Source organism: Panulirus ornatus, chromosome 18 (assembly GCF_036320965.1).
Source record: "Panulirus ornatus isolate Po-2019 chromosome 18, ASM3632096v1, whole genome shotgun sequence".
NCBI lineage: Eukaryota > Metazoa > Arthropoda > Malacostraca > Decapoda > Palinuridae > Panulirus > Panulirus ornatus.
Window position 1 is genome coordinate 44,259,685 of NC_092241.1, and position 16,523 is coordinate 44,276,207.

Consider the following 16,523-nt stretch of genomic DNA (forward strand, 5'->3'; position numbering starts at 1 on the left):
CACCAGCTCAGTAACATATCTCTGAGCTAGAAATCCGTACTCAGTACCCAGGATGTGGTGGAGAGAAACACTACGGTTATTACGGCTTATCGCGAACCTGTGTTACGTCACCTATTTGTACATAACGGGGAGTGAGCTCTTCACTCGTGGAGAGTCCCATCTCTTGAACGTTCTCCACTGTCATACAATTTCAAACTTCTGTACGCTGTCAACATTCACACAGTTTATTCTAGCCATCCACTACTATATCATTGAGTACTTCTTTATATCTTTTCCAGTAACTGGACAGATTCATGTAATGTCTCCCAGCTCTTCCATCTTTCCCTCTTTCGAGGAACTTCACTACTGACATCCTTAAACTGGTTCAAAACTTAAAAGTTGTGATCGTCACCCTTTACTTTCCTCTCTTCCATAGTAAGTGAATTTATCGTACTAGACCTTTCGTTTATAAATAAACTCTCTTAATTCTGGTATCATCTTTGTCTCCCTCCTCTGAACCTCCTCTATTAGTTCCTTGTGCTCTGAATGATGTGACCAAATGTGGAAAACATTTTCTTGTTTTGGTTTACAATACGATATGAACAGTCTGCTGAAAACTTTCTTTTGCTTATATTTGACTGTGATTCTAATGTTTGCCACCAGAGAAGTTTTTCTCCTCTTTCAGAGGAAAAGGTACGTTCAGACTGGGGATATAGTTAGATGATATATCATTAGCTTCTGTATCATTAGCATGACCACATGTATTTGCTGGTACGACTAACATTCCATGGTCTGCAGCAGAAGAGTCTGTGTTAAGGAGACACTCACTGTTTGTCAACGAGAATCGATATGAGGAAGGTGCCCACGGTGTTGCCAGCCAAGGAGACGGAGAGCACGTGATGTGAATACTTTGCCCGCTCACACAGCCAGTCGAACGACGTAGCAACAGTCGCGCTGAACTGTGAGTTGTCGTACTCCCAGCCGCTGCTGCATGCTGTAGGAACAAGAACTCAATTACCACTCCATTTTCCTTCATCTTCCATTACCTCAGTAGATACACCTTACATGTGTATGGTCGCCGATATCACTGCTAACATCGCCAGCTTACCAGCCACTTACACCATTCTAATAAGAATCCACCTACAACAGCAGCACTTAAACAACACCCCTATCTAATCTAATTTGTTTATGGAGAGGAGGGCGAGTATTCAGTCTGTTGGGAATGAGAGGGCCTGGGAAATGAGTCAATTGTGGTTTGCCGATGATACAGCTCTGATGGCTGATTCGAGTGAAAAACTGCAGAAGTTGGTGACTGAGTTTGGGAAAGTGTATGAAAGGAAGATGTTGAGAGTAAATGTTAATAAGAGCAAGGTTATTAGCTACAGTAGGGTTCAGTTACATGTTGATTGGGATGTAAGTTTGAAAGGAGAAAAAATGGGGGAACTGAAGTGTTTTAGATATCTGGGAGTGGAGTTAAGCAGCGAATAGAACCATCGAAGCGGAAGGGAGTCACAGGGTGTGGGAGGGTGCGAAGGTTCTGGGAGTGATGCAGAATGTGTGGGAGAGAACGTCATCTCGAACAGTAGAAATGGGTGTATTACATGGAATATTAATTCCTACAATATTACATGGCTGCGAGGCATGGGCTTTAGGTAGGGTTGTACAGTGGAGCGTGGCTGTGTTGGAAATGAAATGTTTGAGGACAATATGTGCTGTGAGGTGCTTTCATCGAGTAAGCAATGAAAGGGTAAGAGAGATGTGTGGAAATAAAAAGAGTTTGGTTTAGAGAGCAGAAGAGGGTTTGTTGGAATGGTTTGGACATATAGAAAGAATGAGTGAGTAAAGATTGACAAAGAGGTCATATGTGTCAGAAATAAAGGGAACAAGGAGAAGCGTGAGACCAGATTGGAGGTGGAAGGATAGAGGAAAAGATTTTGAGCGGTTGGGGCCTGAATATACAGGAGGGTGAGAGGCGTGCAAGGAATAGAATGAATTGGAACGATGTGGTATAAGGGGTTGACGTGCGCTCAATTGACTTCACCAGGGAATGTAAAACGTCTGAGGTAAACCGTGGTAAGGTCTGTGGGGCCTGGATGTGGATAGGGAGCTGTGGTTTCGAAGACTGAGTGTGAACAAATGAAACCATTCTGTCTGTTTTCCTGGTGCTACCTTGCTGAAGCAGGGGGTAGTCATGCTGTTTCCTGTGGAGCAGAGTAGCGTCGAGAATGGATGAAGGCAAGCAAGTATGAATATGTATATGTGTATATATGTATATGTATGTATAAATGCGTGTATGGGCGTATATGAATATATATATTTATATATATATATATATATATATATATATATATATATATATATATATATATGTACCAGGAAGTACCAGGAGAGACTGAATACAGAATGGAAAAAGGTGAGACCAAAGGAGGTAAGGGGGATGGGGTAGGAATGGGATGTACTTAGGGAAGTAGTGATGGCTTGCGCAAAAGATGCTTGTGGCATGAGAAGCGTGGGAGGTGGGTTGATTAGAAAGGGTAGTGAGTGGTGGGATAAAGAACTAAGATTATTAGTGAAAGAGAAGAGAGAGGCATTTGGACGATTTTTGCAGGGAAAAAATGCAAATGAGTGGGAGATGTAAAAAAGAAAAAGGTAGGAGGTCAAGAGGTAGGTGCAAGAGGTGAAAAAGAGGGCAAATGAAAACTGGGGTGAGAGAGTATCATTAAATTTTAGGGAGGATAAAAAGATGTTTTGGAAGGAGGTAAATAAAGTGCGTAAGACAAGGGAGCAAATGGGAACTTCAATGAAGGGGGCAAATGGGGAGGTGATAACAAGTAGTGGTGATGTGAGAAGGAGATGGAGTGAGTATTTTGAGGTATGTTGAATGTGTTAGATGATAGAGTGGCAGATATAGGGTGTTTTGGTCGAGGTGGTGTGCAAAGTGAGAGGGTTAGAGAAAATGATTTGGTAAACAGAGAAGAGGTAGTAAAAGCTTTGCGGAAGATGAAAGCCGACAAGGTAGCAGATTTGGATGGTATTGCAGTGGAATTTATTAAGAAAGGGGGTGACTGTATTGTTGACTGGTTGGTAATGTTATTTAATGTATGTATGATTCATGGTGAGGTGCCTGAGGATTGATGGAATGCTTGCATAGTGCCATTGTATAAAGGCAAAGGGGATAAGAGTGAGTGCTCAAATTACATTGAAATAAGTTTGTTGGGTATTCCTGGGAAATCATATGGGAGGGTATTGATTGAGAGGATGAAGGCATGTACAGAGCATCAGATTGGGGAAGAGCAGTGTGGTTTAAGAAGTGGTAGAGGATGTATGGATCAGGCGTTTGCTTTGAAGAATGTGTGTGAGAAATACTTAGAAAAGCAAATGGATTTGTATGTAGCATTTATGGATCTGGAGAAGGCATATGATAGAGTTGAGAGAGATGCTCTGTGGAAGGTATTAAGAATATATGGTGTGGGAGGAAAGTTGTTAGAAGCAGTGAAAAGTTTTTATCGAGGATGTAAGGCATGTGTACGTGTAGGAAGAGAGGAAAGTGATTGGTTCTCAGTGAATGTAGGTTTGCGGCAGGGGTGTGTGATGTCTCCATGGTTGTTTAATTTGTTTATGGATGGGGTTGTTAGGGAGGTGAATGCAAAAGTTTTGGAAAGAGGGGCAAGTATGCAGTCTGTTGGGGATGAGAGAGCTTGGGAAGTGAGTCAGTTGTTGTTCACTGATGATACAGCGCTGGTGGCTGATTCATGTGAGAAACTGCAGAAGCTGGTGACTCATTTTGGTAAAGTTTGTGAAAGAAGAAAGTTAAGAGTGAAGGTGAATAAGAGCAAGGTTATTAGGTACAGTAGGGTTGAGGGTCAAGTCAATTGGGAGGTAAGTTTGAATGGAGAAAAACTGGAGGAAGTAAAGTGTTTTTAGATACCTGGGAGTGGATCTGGCAGCGGATGGAACCATGGAAGCGGAAGTGAATCATAGGGTGGGGGAGGGGAAGAAAATTCTGGGAGCCTTGAAGAATGTTTGGAAGTCGAGAACAGTATCTCGGAAAGCAAAAATGGGTATGTTTGAAGGAATAGTGGTTCCAACAATGTTTTATGGTTGCGAGGCGTGGGCTATGGATAGAGTTGTGCGCAGGAGGGTGGATGTGCTGGAAATGAGATGTTTGAGGACAATATGTGGTTTGAGGTTGTTTGATCGAGTAAGTAATGTAAGGGTAAGAGAGATGTGTGGAAATAAAAAGAGTGTGGTTGAGAGAGTAGAAGAGGGTGTTTTCAAATGGTTTGGTCACATAGAGAGAATGATTGAGGAAAGATTGACTAAGAGGATATATGTGTCAGAGGTGGAGGGAACAAGGAGAAGGGGAGACGAAATTGGAGGTGGAAAGATGGAGTGAAAAAGATTTTGAGTGATCGGGGCCTGAACATGCAGGAGGGTGAAAGGCGTGCAAGGAATAGAGAAAATTGGAACGATGTGGTATACCGGGGTCGACATGCTGTCAATGGATTGAACCAGGGCATGTGAAGCGTCTGGGGTAAACCATGGAAAGTTCTGTGGGGCCTGGATGTGGAAAGGGAGCTGTGGTTTCGGTGCATTATTACATGACAGCTAGAGACTGAGTGTGAACGAATGAGGCCTTTGTTGTCTTTCCTAGCGATACCTAGCACACATGAGGGGGGAGGGGGCTGTTATTCTATGTGTGGCGAGGTGGCGATGGGAATATATAAAGGCAGACAATATGAATTACGTACATGTGTATATATGTATATGTCTGTGTGTGTATATATATATGTGTACATTGAGATGTATAGGTATGTATATTTGCGTTTGTGGACGTGTATGTATATACATGTGTATGTGGGTGGGGTGGGCCATTCTTTCGTCTGTTTCCTTGCGCTACCTCGCTAACGCGGGAGACAGCGACAAATCAAAAAAAAATATATATATATATATATGTATATATATATATATATATATATATATATATATATATATATATATATATATATATATATATATATATATATATATTATTTTTTTATTATACTTTGTCGCTGTCTCCCGCGTTAAGCGGGGCAATGCAAGAATACAGACGAAAGAATGGCCCAACCAACACACATGCACATGTATATACATACACGTCCACACACGTACATATACATACCTATACATCTCAACGTATACATATATATACACACATAGACATATACATGTATACAAATGTACATAATTCATACTGTCTGCCCTTATTCGTTCCCGTCGCCACACCGCCACACATGAAATAACAACCCCCTCCCCTTGCATGTGCACGAGGTAGCGCTAGGAAAAGACAACAAAGGCCACATTCGTTCACATTCAGTCTCTAGCTGTCATGTATAATGCACCGACACCACAGCTCCCTTTCCACATCCAGGCCCCACAGAACTTTCCATGGTTTACCCCAGACGCTTCACATGCCCTGGTTCAACTAACTGACAGCAAGTCGACCCGGTATACCACATCGTTTCAATTCACTCTATTCCTTGCACGCCTTTCACCCTCCTGCATGTTCAGACCCCGATCACTCAGAATCTTTTTCACTCCATCTTTCCACCTCTAATTTCGTCTCCCCTTCTCCTCGTTCCGTCCACCTCTGACACATATATCCTCTTGGTCAATCTTTCCTCACTCATTCTCCTCATGTGACCAAACCATTTCAAAACACCCTCTTCTTCTCTCTCAACCAAACTCTTTTTATTACCACACATCTCTCTTACCCTTTCATTACATACTCGATCAAACCACCTTACACCACATATTGTCCTCCCCCACCCAATGATTCACATCCGCTTCCATGGTTCCATCCGCTACCAAATCCACTCTCAGATATCTAAAACACTTCACTTCTTCCAGTTTTTCTCCATTCAAACTTACCTCCCAGTTTACTTGTCCCTCAACCCTACTGTACCTAATAACCTCGCTCTTATGTACATTTACTCTCAGCTTTCTTCTTTCACACACTTTACCATAACTCAGTCACCAGCTTCTGTAAGTTCTCACCCGAATCAGCCATCAGCGCTGTATCATCAGCGAACAGCAACTGACTCACTTCCCAAGCTCTCTCATCCACAACAGACTGTATACTTGCCCCTCTTTCCAAAACTTTTGCATTCACCTCCCTAACAACCCCATCCATAAACAAATCAAACAACCATGGAGACATCACACACCCCTACTGCAAACCAACATTCACTGAGAACCAATCACTTTCCTCTCTTCCTGCACGTACACATGCCTTACATCCTCGATAAAAACTTTCACTGCTTCTAAGAACTTACCTCCCACACCATATATTCTTAATACCTTCCACAGAGCATCTCTATCAACTCTATCATATGCCTTCTTCAGATCCATAAATGCTACATACAAATCCATTTGCTTTTCTAAGTATTTCTCACATACATTCTTCAAAGCAAGCACCTGACCCACACATCCTCTAGCCACTTCTGAAACCACACTGCTCTTCCCCAGTCTGATGCTCTGTACATGCATTCACCCTCTCAATCAATACCCTCCCATATAATTTCCCAGGAATACTCAACAAGCTTATGCCTCTGTAATTTGAGCACTCACTTTTATCCACTTTGCCTTTGTACAATGGCACTATGCAAGCATTTCGCCAATCCTCAGGCACCTCACCATGAGTCATACATACATTAAATAACCTTACCAACCAGTCAACAATACAGTCACCCCCTTTTTTAATAAATTCCACTGCAATACCAGCCAAACCCGCTGCCTTGCTAGCTTTCATCTTCCGCAAAGCTTTTACTATCTCTTCTCTCTTTACCAAATCACTTTGCACAGCACCTCGACCAAAACACCCTATATCTGCCACTCTATCATCAAACACATTCAACAAACCTTCAAAATACTCCAGTTCCTTCTCACATCGCCACTACTTGCAATCACCTCCCCATTTGCTCCTTTCACTGATGTTCCGATTTGTTTCCTTATCTTACGAACTTTATCTACCTCCTTCCAAAGCACCTTTTTATTCTCTCTAAAATTCAATAATACTCTCTCACCCCCAACTCTCATTTTAATTCTTTTTCACCTCTTGCACCTTTCTCTTGACCTCCTGCCTCTTTCCTTTATACATCTCCCACTCATTTGCATTATTTCCCTGCAAAAATCGTCCAAATGCCTCTCTCTTTTCTTTCAGTAACAATCTTACTTCTTCATCCCACCACTCACCACCCTTTCTAATCTGCCCACCTCCCACGCTTCTCATGCCACAGGCATCTTTTGCGTAAGCCATCACTGCTTCCCTAAACACATCCCATTCTTCCCCCATTCCCGTTAAGTCCTTTGTTCTCACCTTTTTCCATTCTGTGCTCAGTCTCTCCTGGCACTTCCTCACACAAGTCTCCTTTCCAAGCCCACTTACTCTCACCACTCTCTTCACCCCAACATTCTCTCTTCTTTCCTTAATTTATCATAGCAATAGGCTACAAGTGTCACTAAATCGTTGGTTGGACCATCTTACTGAAAACAGCGACTGGACCAAAAGCACAAACCCATCTTTTGTGGTAAACCTGTCTAATATTCAACTAGATAAAGATTCCTTGTGTGCGTTAGGCTATGGTTTAAGTTTTGTGTGCTCTAACAGAGAAGCCAGCTGTGTTGATGTCACAAAGTCTTTTTGTAATTTAGAAAAATACAGTAATTTAAGTAATGATGATATTGATATCTGTAAGGGTTTAGTGTATGCCAGTTTGTCATAACCAGTGGAAGCTAATTGCCCTAAAAGATTCATAAGAGCTTGTAACACCTTAAAAAAAAGACAAGGATATACATATTACTAAAGCAGATAAGGCTAACATTGTTGTGATTTTAGACAAAAGTAACTATTTATCTAAAATTAATGATCTTCTAAATGATAACACAACATATTCTAAGCTTAGTGAAAATCCCTTAGAAGCAGTTAATTCTCATTTCAGTAAAGAAATGAAGTTTTGTTGAAAGGTAACATTTCTCTTATCAAAAGTTCGTCATCTTTGTCCCCTTCATTGCCATATATGTATGGACTTATCAAAACACATAAACAAAATTTCCCAGCAAGACCTATAGTGCGTACAGTAGGCTCCATCACATATAAATTGTCAAAATGGTTACTTTCTTTATTAAGCCCTTTAGTGGGTAAGGTATCAAATTCTAATATCATGAACAATGTAGATTTAGTCAATAAGCTAAACAATATCAATATCAATTTTGATTTCAAACTAGTTAGCTTTCATGTAACCTCACTTTTCACTAAAGTTCCAGTTGATGACCTTTTAGAATATTTATTTGATGTCTTGGGTGATATTCATTTACCTGTTTCAAAGTCTAATTTCACTGAACTGATGAAATTGTGCAGAAAAGACTGTGTATTTCAACTTAATGGAGATTATTATGCTCAAAAATTTGGTATGGCAATGAGTAACCCTCTTTCACCTGTACTAAGTAATCTTTATATGGAACTTTTTGAAACAAAATTACTACAGGATATCTTACCTTCTAATGCAATTTGGTTTAGGTATGTAGATGATTTTCTTTGTGTTTGGCCAACAAATGAAAATTTACAAATATTTCTCCCCTTTCTTAACAATTTAGTACCTTCCATCAAATTTACTGTAGATAATGAAAATAATGGTATGTTACCAATTTTAGATTGCATGATCCATAGACAAGGAAACAAGTTTAAGTTTGGCATATACAGAAAACCCACCAATGTATGCTCATATATCCATTATTACTCATCTCAACATGACAGAGTTAAATTATCATCATTTCAATCTATGTTCCTTAGGGCATTACGTATTTGCAGTCCAGAGTTTATTGATGATGAGTTTGAGAAGATATATTCTATTGGATCTAAGTTAAAGTCCCCTAGATCTTTCATTGATGAATCCCTTAAGTTAGCAAAGAAATCATTTTATAGAGTTAAGCCCAAACCTCCCATTGACACCAAGAATCTTTTCGATCTCCTTTTTAATAATAATTTCACTTTGCTTCCCATGTTGCTTAAATCCTTTAATGTAAATGTTGCCTTTAGCAACAATAAATCTATAAAGAATATCTTAATCAGGAATTTACCAGAAAATTCTCATGGATGCATCCATAAAGTGCCTTGTGGAAACTGTGATAAATTTCATGTTGGTCAGACTGGTAAGGATCTTTCTGTTAGACTTGAGCAACATAAATATAGTATAAGAACGGGACAAGAATCAAATGCTTTGTTTAATCACGTTAAAAACTATGATCATTGTATTGACTGGAGTAACGCCATCTCAGTTATTAACTCTATCTCTATTACCTAGAGAAATATCATTGAATCTTCTATTATTAAATACACAAAGAATTATAATCTTAATATTAGTGATGGTCTATACAAATTGGACAACTTTATTATTGATAAAGTTTGTAAAATAATAAGTTTATGAACGCTCGTTGTATGTTTTGGACAATCACATGTTTACCAAATGGCGTCCTAGCTTCGTCTCCTCGATGTATATCAACTGACTGTTATATTTCTCTCTTGTGTCTCCCCTGATGATGTAATTATTACACGAAAGTGCACTTAGGAACTTATCGTGTTTCATTTTCCCCGTGGGCCCATAGGAATATCTTAATCACGCGCAAAATGGTGATCCTTTCCAATATATATATATATATATATATATATTTTATATATTCTTTATTTTGCTTTGTCGCTGTCTCCCGCGTTTGCGAGGTAGCGCAAGGAAACAGACGAAAGAAATGGCCCAACCAACCCCCATACACAATGTATATACATACACGTCCACACACGCAAATATACATACCTATACATCTCAATGTACACATGTATATACACACAAAGACACATACATATATACCCATGCACACAATTCACACTGTCTGCCTTTATTCATTTCCATCGCCACCTCGCCACACATGGAATACCATCCCCCCCCCCCCTCATGTGTGCGAGGTAGCACTAGGAAAAGACAACAAAGGCTGTCATGCAATAATGCCCGAAACCACAGCTCCCTTTCCACATCCAGGCCCCGGCCCCACACAACTTTCCATGGTTTACCCCAGACGCTTCACATGCCCTGATTCAGTCCACTGACAGCACGTAAACCCCGGTATACCACATCGATCCAATTCACTCTATTCCTTGCCCTCCTTTCACCCTCCTGCATGTTTCAGGCCCCGATCACACAAAATCTTTTTCACTCCATCTTTCCACCTCCAATTTGGTCTCCCACTTCTCCTCGTTCCCTCCACCTCCGACACATATATCCTCTTGGTCAATCTTTCCTCACTCATTCTCTCCATGTGCCCAAACCATTTCAAAACACCCTCTTCTGCTCTCTCAACCACGCTCTTTTTATTTCCACACATCTCTCTTACCCTTACATTACTTACTCGATCAAACCACCTCACACCACACATTGTCCTCAAACATCTCATTTCCAGCACATCCACCCTCCTGCGCTCAACTCTATCCATAGCCCACGCCTCGCAACCATACAACATTGTTGGAACCACTATTCCTTCAAATATACCCATTTTTGCTTCCCGAGATAATGTTCTCGACTTCCACACATTCTTCAAGGTTCCCAGGATTTTCGCCCCCTCCCCGACCCTATGATTCACTTCCGCTTCCATGGTTCCATCCGCTGCCAGATCCACTCCCAGATATCTAAAACACTTTACTTCCTCCAGTTTTTCTCCATTCAAACTTACCCCCCAATTGAGTTGACCCTCAACCCTAATGTACCTAATAACCTTGCTCTTATTCACATTTACTCTTAACTTTCTTCTTTCACACACTTTACCAAACTCAGTCACCAGCTTCTGCAGTTTCTCACATGAATCAGCCACCAGCGCTGTGTCATCAGCGAACAACAACTGACTCACTTCCCAAGCTCTCTCATCCACAACAGACTTCATACTTGCCCCTCTTTCCAAAACTCTTGCATTCACCTCCCTAACAACCCCATCCATAAACAAATTAAACAACCATTGGTATATATATATATATATATATATATATATATATATATATATATATATATATATATATATATATTATATATATATATATATATATATATTTTTCCATACTATTCGCCATTTCCCGCGTTTGCGAGGTAGCGTTAAGAACAGAGGACTGGGCCTTAGAGGGAAAATCCTCACCTGGCCCCCTTCTCTGTTCCTTCTTTTGGAAAATTAAAAAAAAAAACGAGAGGGGAGGATTTCCAGCCACCCACTCCCTCCCCTTTTAGTCGCCTTCTACGACACGCAGGGAATACGTGGGAAGTATTCTTTCTCCCCTATCCCCAGGGATAATATATACATAATATATATATATATATATATATATATATATATATATATACATTTTTTTTTTTTTCAAACTATTCGCCATTTCCCGCATTAGCGAGGTAGAGTTAAGAACAGAGGACTGGGCCTTTTTCGGAATATCCTCACCTGGCCCCCTCTGTTCCTTCTTTTGGAAAAGAAAAAAAAAAAAAAAAAAAAACGAGAGGGGAGGATTTCCAGCCCCCCGCACCCTCCCCTTTTAGTCGCCTTCTACGACACGCAGGGAATACGTGGGAAGTATTCTTAATCCCCTATCCCTAGGGATAATATATATATATATATATATATATATATATATATATATATATATATATATATATATATATATATATATATATATATATATATATATATACCAATTATACCCTCAACTGCCACATTACTCACCTTTGCATTCAAATCACCCATCATTATGACCCGATCTCGTGCATCAAAGCTGCTAACACACTCACTCAACTCCTCCGAAAACACTTGCCTCTCATGATCTTTCTTCTCATGACCAGATGCATAGGTACCAATGATCACCCATCTCTCTCCATCCACTTTCAGCTGCACTCTATCACATATTCCCACACTCCTGTTTCAGGAGTAGTGCTACTCCTTCCCTTGCTCTTGTCCTCTCACTAACCCTTGACTTTACTCGCAAAACATTCCCATACCACTCTTCCCCTTTACCCTTGAGCATCGTTTCATTCAGAGCCAGAACATCCAGGTTCCTTTCCTCAAACATTCTACCTATCTCTCCTTTTTTCTAATCTTGGTTACATCCACACACATTTAGACACCCCAGTCTAAGCCTTCGAAGAGGATGAGCACTCCCCGCATGACTCATTCTTCTGTTTTTCCTTTTAGAAAGTTTAATACAAGGAGGTGAGGGTTTCCAGAACCTACGCTCCCGTCCCCTTTAGTCGCCTTCTATGACACGCTGTGAATACGTGGGAAGTATTCGTTCTTCCCGATCCCCAGGGGTGTTCAGTGTTGTAAATGGAAATGGTGAAGAGTTTGTGGATTTGTGTGCTGAAAAAGTACTCGTGATGGGGAATACCTCGTTTAAAAAGAGAGATATACATAAGTATACGTGTGTGAGTAGGAAAGATTGCAAAAGGGCGTTATTGGATTATGTGTTAATTGATAGGCGTGTAAAAGAGAGACTTTTTAATGTTAAAGTGCTGAAAGGGGCAGCTGGAAGGATGTCTGATCACTATCTTGTGGAGGCGAAGGTGAAGATTTGTAGAGGCTTTCAGAAAAAAAGAGAGAATTCTGTGGAGAATAGAGTAAGTGAGCTTGGAAAAGAGACTTGTGTGAGGAAATACCAGGAGATATTGAATGCAGAATGGCAAAATGTGAAAGCAAATAATGTAAAGGGAGTGGGGGAGAAATGGGATGTATTTAGGGAAGCAGTGATGGTTTGCTCAGAAGATGCATGTGATATAAGAAAGGTGGGAGATGGGCAGATTAGGAAGGGTAGTGAATGGTGAGATGAAGTAAGATTGTTAGTGAAAGAGAAGAGAGAAGCGTTTGGACGATTTTTGCAGGGAAGTAGTGCAGAATACAGGGACAAGTATAAAAGAAGGCGGCAGGAGGTCAAGAGAAAGGTGCAAGAGGTCAAAAAGAGGGCAAATGAGAGTTGGGGTGAGAGAGTATCATTAGATTTTAGGGAGAATAAAAAGATGTGGAAGGAGGTAAATATAATGTGTAAGAAAAGAGAGCAAATTGAAACATCGGTGAAGGGGGCACATGGTGAAGTAATAACTAGTGATGAAGTGAGAAGGAGTTGGAGTGAATATTTTGAAAGTCTGTTGAATGGGATTGATGATAGAACGGCAGATATTGGGTGTCTTGGTCGAGTTGGTGTACGAAGTGAGAGGGTCAGGGAGAATGGTTTGGTAAACAGAGAAGAGGTAGTGAAAGCTTTGCGGAAAATGAAAGAAGGCAAGGCGGCGGGTTTGGATGGTATTGCAGTGGAATTTATATACAAAAAAGAACGGGGTGACTATGTTTATGATTGGTTGGTTAGGATATTCACTGTATGTATGGATCATGGTTAAGTTCCTGAGGATTGGCGGAATGCGTGCATAGTGCCATTGTACAAAGGCAAATGGGATAATGGTGAGCGTTCAGATTACAAAGGCATATGTTTGTTAAGTATTCATGGGAAGTTATATGGGGGGGTATTGATTGAGAGAGTGAAGGCATGTACAGAGCATCAGATTGGGGAAGAGCAGTGTGGTTTCAGAAGTGGTAGAGGATGTGTGGATCAGGTGTTTGCTTTGAAGAATGTATGTGAGAAATACTTAGAAAAGCAAATGGATTTGTATGTAGCATTTATGGATTTGGAGAAGGCATATGACAGGGTGGATAGAGATGCTTTCTGGAAGGTTTTAAGAGTATATGGTGTGGGAGGTAAGTTGATAGATGCGCTGAAAAGTTTTTACCAAGGATGTAAGGCATGTGTACGAGTAGGAAGAGAGGAAAGTTATTGCTTCCCAGTGAATGTCGGTTAGTGGCTGGGGTGCGTGATATCTACACGGCTGTTTAATTTATCTATGGATGGAGTGGTTAGGGAGGTGACTGCAAGAGGTTTGGAGGGAGGGGCAAGTATGCAGTCTGTTGTGGATGAAAGGGGCTTGGGAAGTGAATCAGTTGTTGTTTGCTGATAATACACCGCTGTTAGCTGCTTTGGATGAAAAACTGCAGAGGTTGGTGATTGCGTCTGGTAAAGTGTGTGAAAGAAGAAAGCTAAGAGTAAATGTGAATAAGAGCAAGGTTATTAGGTTCAGTAGGGTTGAGGGTCAAGTTAATTGGAAGGTAAATTTGAATGGAGAAAAACTGGAGTAAGTGAAGTGTTCTAGATATCTTGGAGTGGACTGAGCAGCAGATGGAACCATGGAAGCGGAAGTGAGTCACAGGGTGGGGGAGGGAATGAAGGTTCGGGGAGCGTTGAAAAATGTGTGGGAGGAGAGAACGTTATCTCGGAGAGCAAAAATGGGTATGTTTGAAGGAATAGTGGTTCCAACAATGTTATATGATTGCGAGGCATGGGCTATAGATAGAGTTGTGTTGAGGAGGGTGCATGTGTTACGAAATGAAATGTTTGAGAACAATATGTGCTGTGAGGAGGTTTGATCGGGTAAGTAATGAAAGGGTAAGAAAGGTGTGTGGTAATAAAAAGAGTGTGGTTGAGAGAGCAGAAGAGGGTATGTTGAAATGGTTTGGACACATGGAGAGAATGAGTGAGGAAAGATTGACAAAGAAAATATATCTGTCAGAGGCGGAGGGAAGAAGGAGAAGCGGGAGACCAAACTGGAGGTGGAAGGTTGGAGTGAAAAAGATTTTGAGCGATCGGGGCCTGGACATTCAAGAGGGAGAAAGGCGTGCAAGGAATAGAGTGAATTGGAACAATGTGGTATATACCGGGGTCGACGTGCTATCAATGGATTAAACCAGGGCATGTGAAGCGTCTTGGGTAAACCATGGAAAGTTGTGTGGGGCCTGGATGTGGAAAGGGAGCTGTGGTTTCGGTGCATTATTACATGACAGCTAGAGACTGATTAATATATATAAATATATATATATATATATATATATACATATTTTTTTTTTTTTTTATACTTTGTCGCTGTCTCCCGCGTTTGCGAGGTAGCACAAGGAAACAGACGAAAGAAATGGCCCAACCCCCCCCCCCATACACATGTATATACATACGTCCACACACGCAAATATACATACCTACACAGCCTTCCATGGTTTTCCCCAGACGCTTCACATGCCCTGATTCAATCCACTGACAGCACGTTAACCCCGGTATACCACATCGATCCAATTCACTCTATTCCTTGCCCTCCTTTCACCCTCCTGCATGTTCAGGCCCCGATCACACAAAATCTTTTTCACTCCATCTTTCCACCTCCAATTTGGTCTCCCTCTTCTCCTCGTTCCCTCCACCTCCGACACATATATCCTCTTGGTCAATCTTTCCTCACTCATTCTCTCCATGTGCCCAAACCACTTCAAAACACCCTCCTCTGCTCTCTCAACCACGCTCTTTTTATTTCCACACATTTCTCTTACCCTTACGTTACTCACTCGATCAAACCACCTCACACCACACATTGTCCTCAAACATCTCATTTCCAGCACATCCATCCTCCTGCGCACAACTCTATCCATAGCCCACGCCTCGCAACCATACAACATTGTTGGAACCACTATTCCTTCAAACATACCCATTTTTGCTTTCCGAGATAATGTTCTCGACTTCCACACATTCTTCAAGGCCCTCAGAATTTTCGCCCCCTCCCCCACCCTATGATCCACTTCCGCTTCCATGGTTCCATCCGCTGCCAGATCCACTCCCAGATATCTAAAACACTTCACTTCCTCCAGTTTTTCTCCATTCAAACTCACCTCCCAATTGACTTGACCCTCAACCCTACTGTACCTAATAACCTTGCTCTTATTCACATTTACTCTTAACTTTCTTCTTCCACACACTTTACCAAACTCAGTCACCAGTTTCGGTGCATTATTACATGACAGCTAGAGACTGATTAATATATATATATATATATATATATATATATATATATATATATATATATATATATATATATATATATAGAAAAAGGTGAAAACGAAGGAGGTAAGGGGAGTGGGGGAGGAATGGGATGTATTTAGGGAAGAAGTGATGGCTTGCGCAAATGATGTTTGTGGCATGAGAAGCGTGGGAGGTGGACAGATTAGAAAGGGTAGTGAGTGGTGGTATAAAGAAGTAATATTATCAGTGAAAGAGAAGAGAGAGAGTCATTTGGAAGATTTTTGAAGAGAAATAATGCAAATGACTGGGAGATGTATAAAAGAAAGATGCAGGAGGTCAAGAGGGGAAAAAGATGACAAATGAGAGTTGGAGTGAGAGAGTATCATCAAATTTTTGGGAGAAGAAAAAGAAGTTTCGGAAGTAGGTAAATAAAGTGCGTAAGACAAGGGAACAAATGGGAACATCGGTGAAGGGGTAAATGGGGAGGTGATAACAAGTAGTGGCGATGTGAGGAGATGGAGTGAGTAATTTTGAAGGTTTGCTGAATGTGTTTGATAATAGAGTGGCAGATACAGGATGTTTTGGTCGAGGTGGTGTGCAAAGTGAAAGG

The 16,523-nt window shown here is 40.9% G+C and overlaps 1 pseudogene; it reads right to left on the reverse strand.

The window, feature by feature from the left end:
* Positions 1-16,523, reverse strand: part of LOC139754938 (solute carrier family 22 member 6-B-like) — a 120,912-nt pseudogene that overhangs the window by 73,159 nt on the left and 31,230 nt on the right.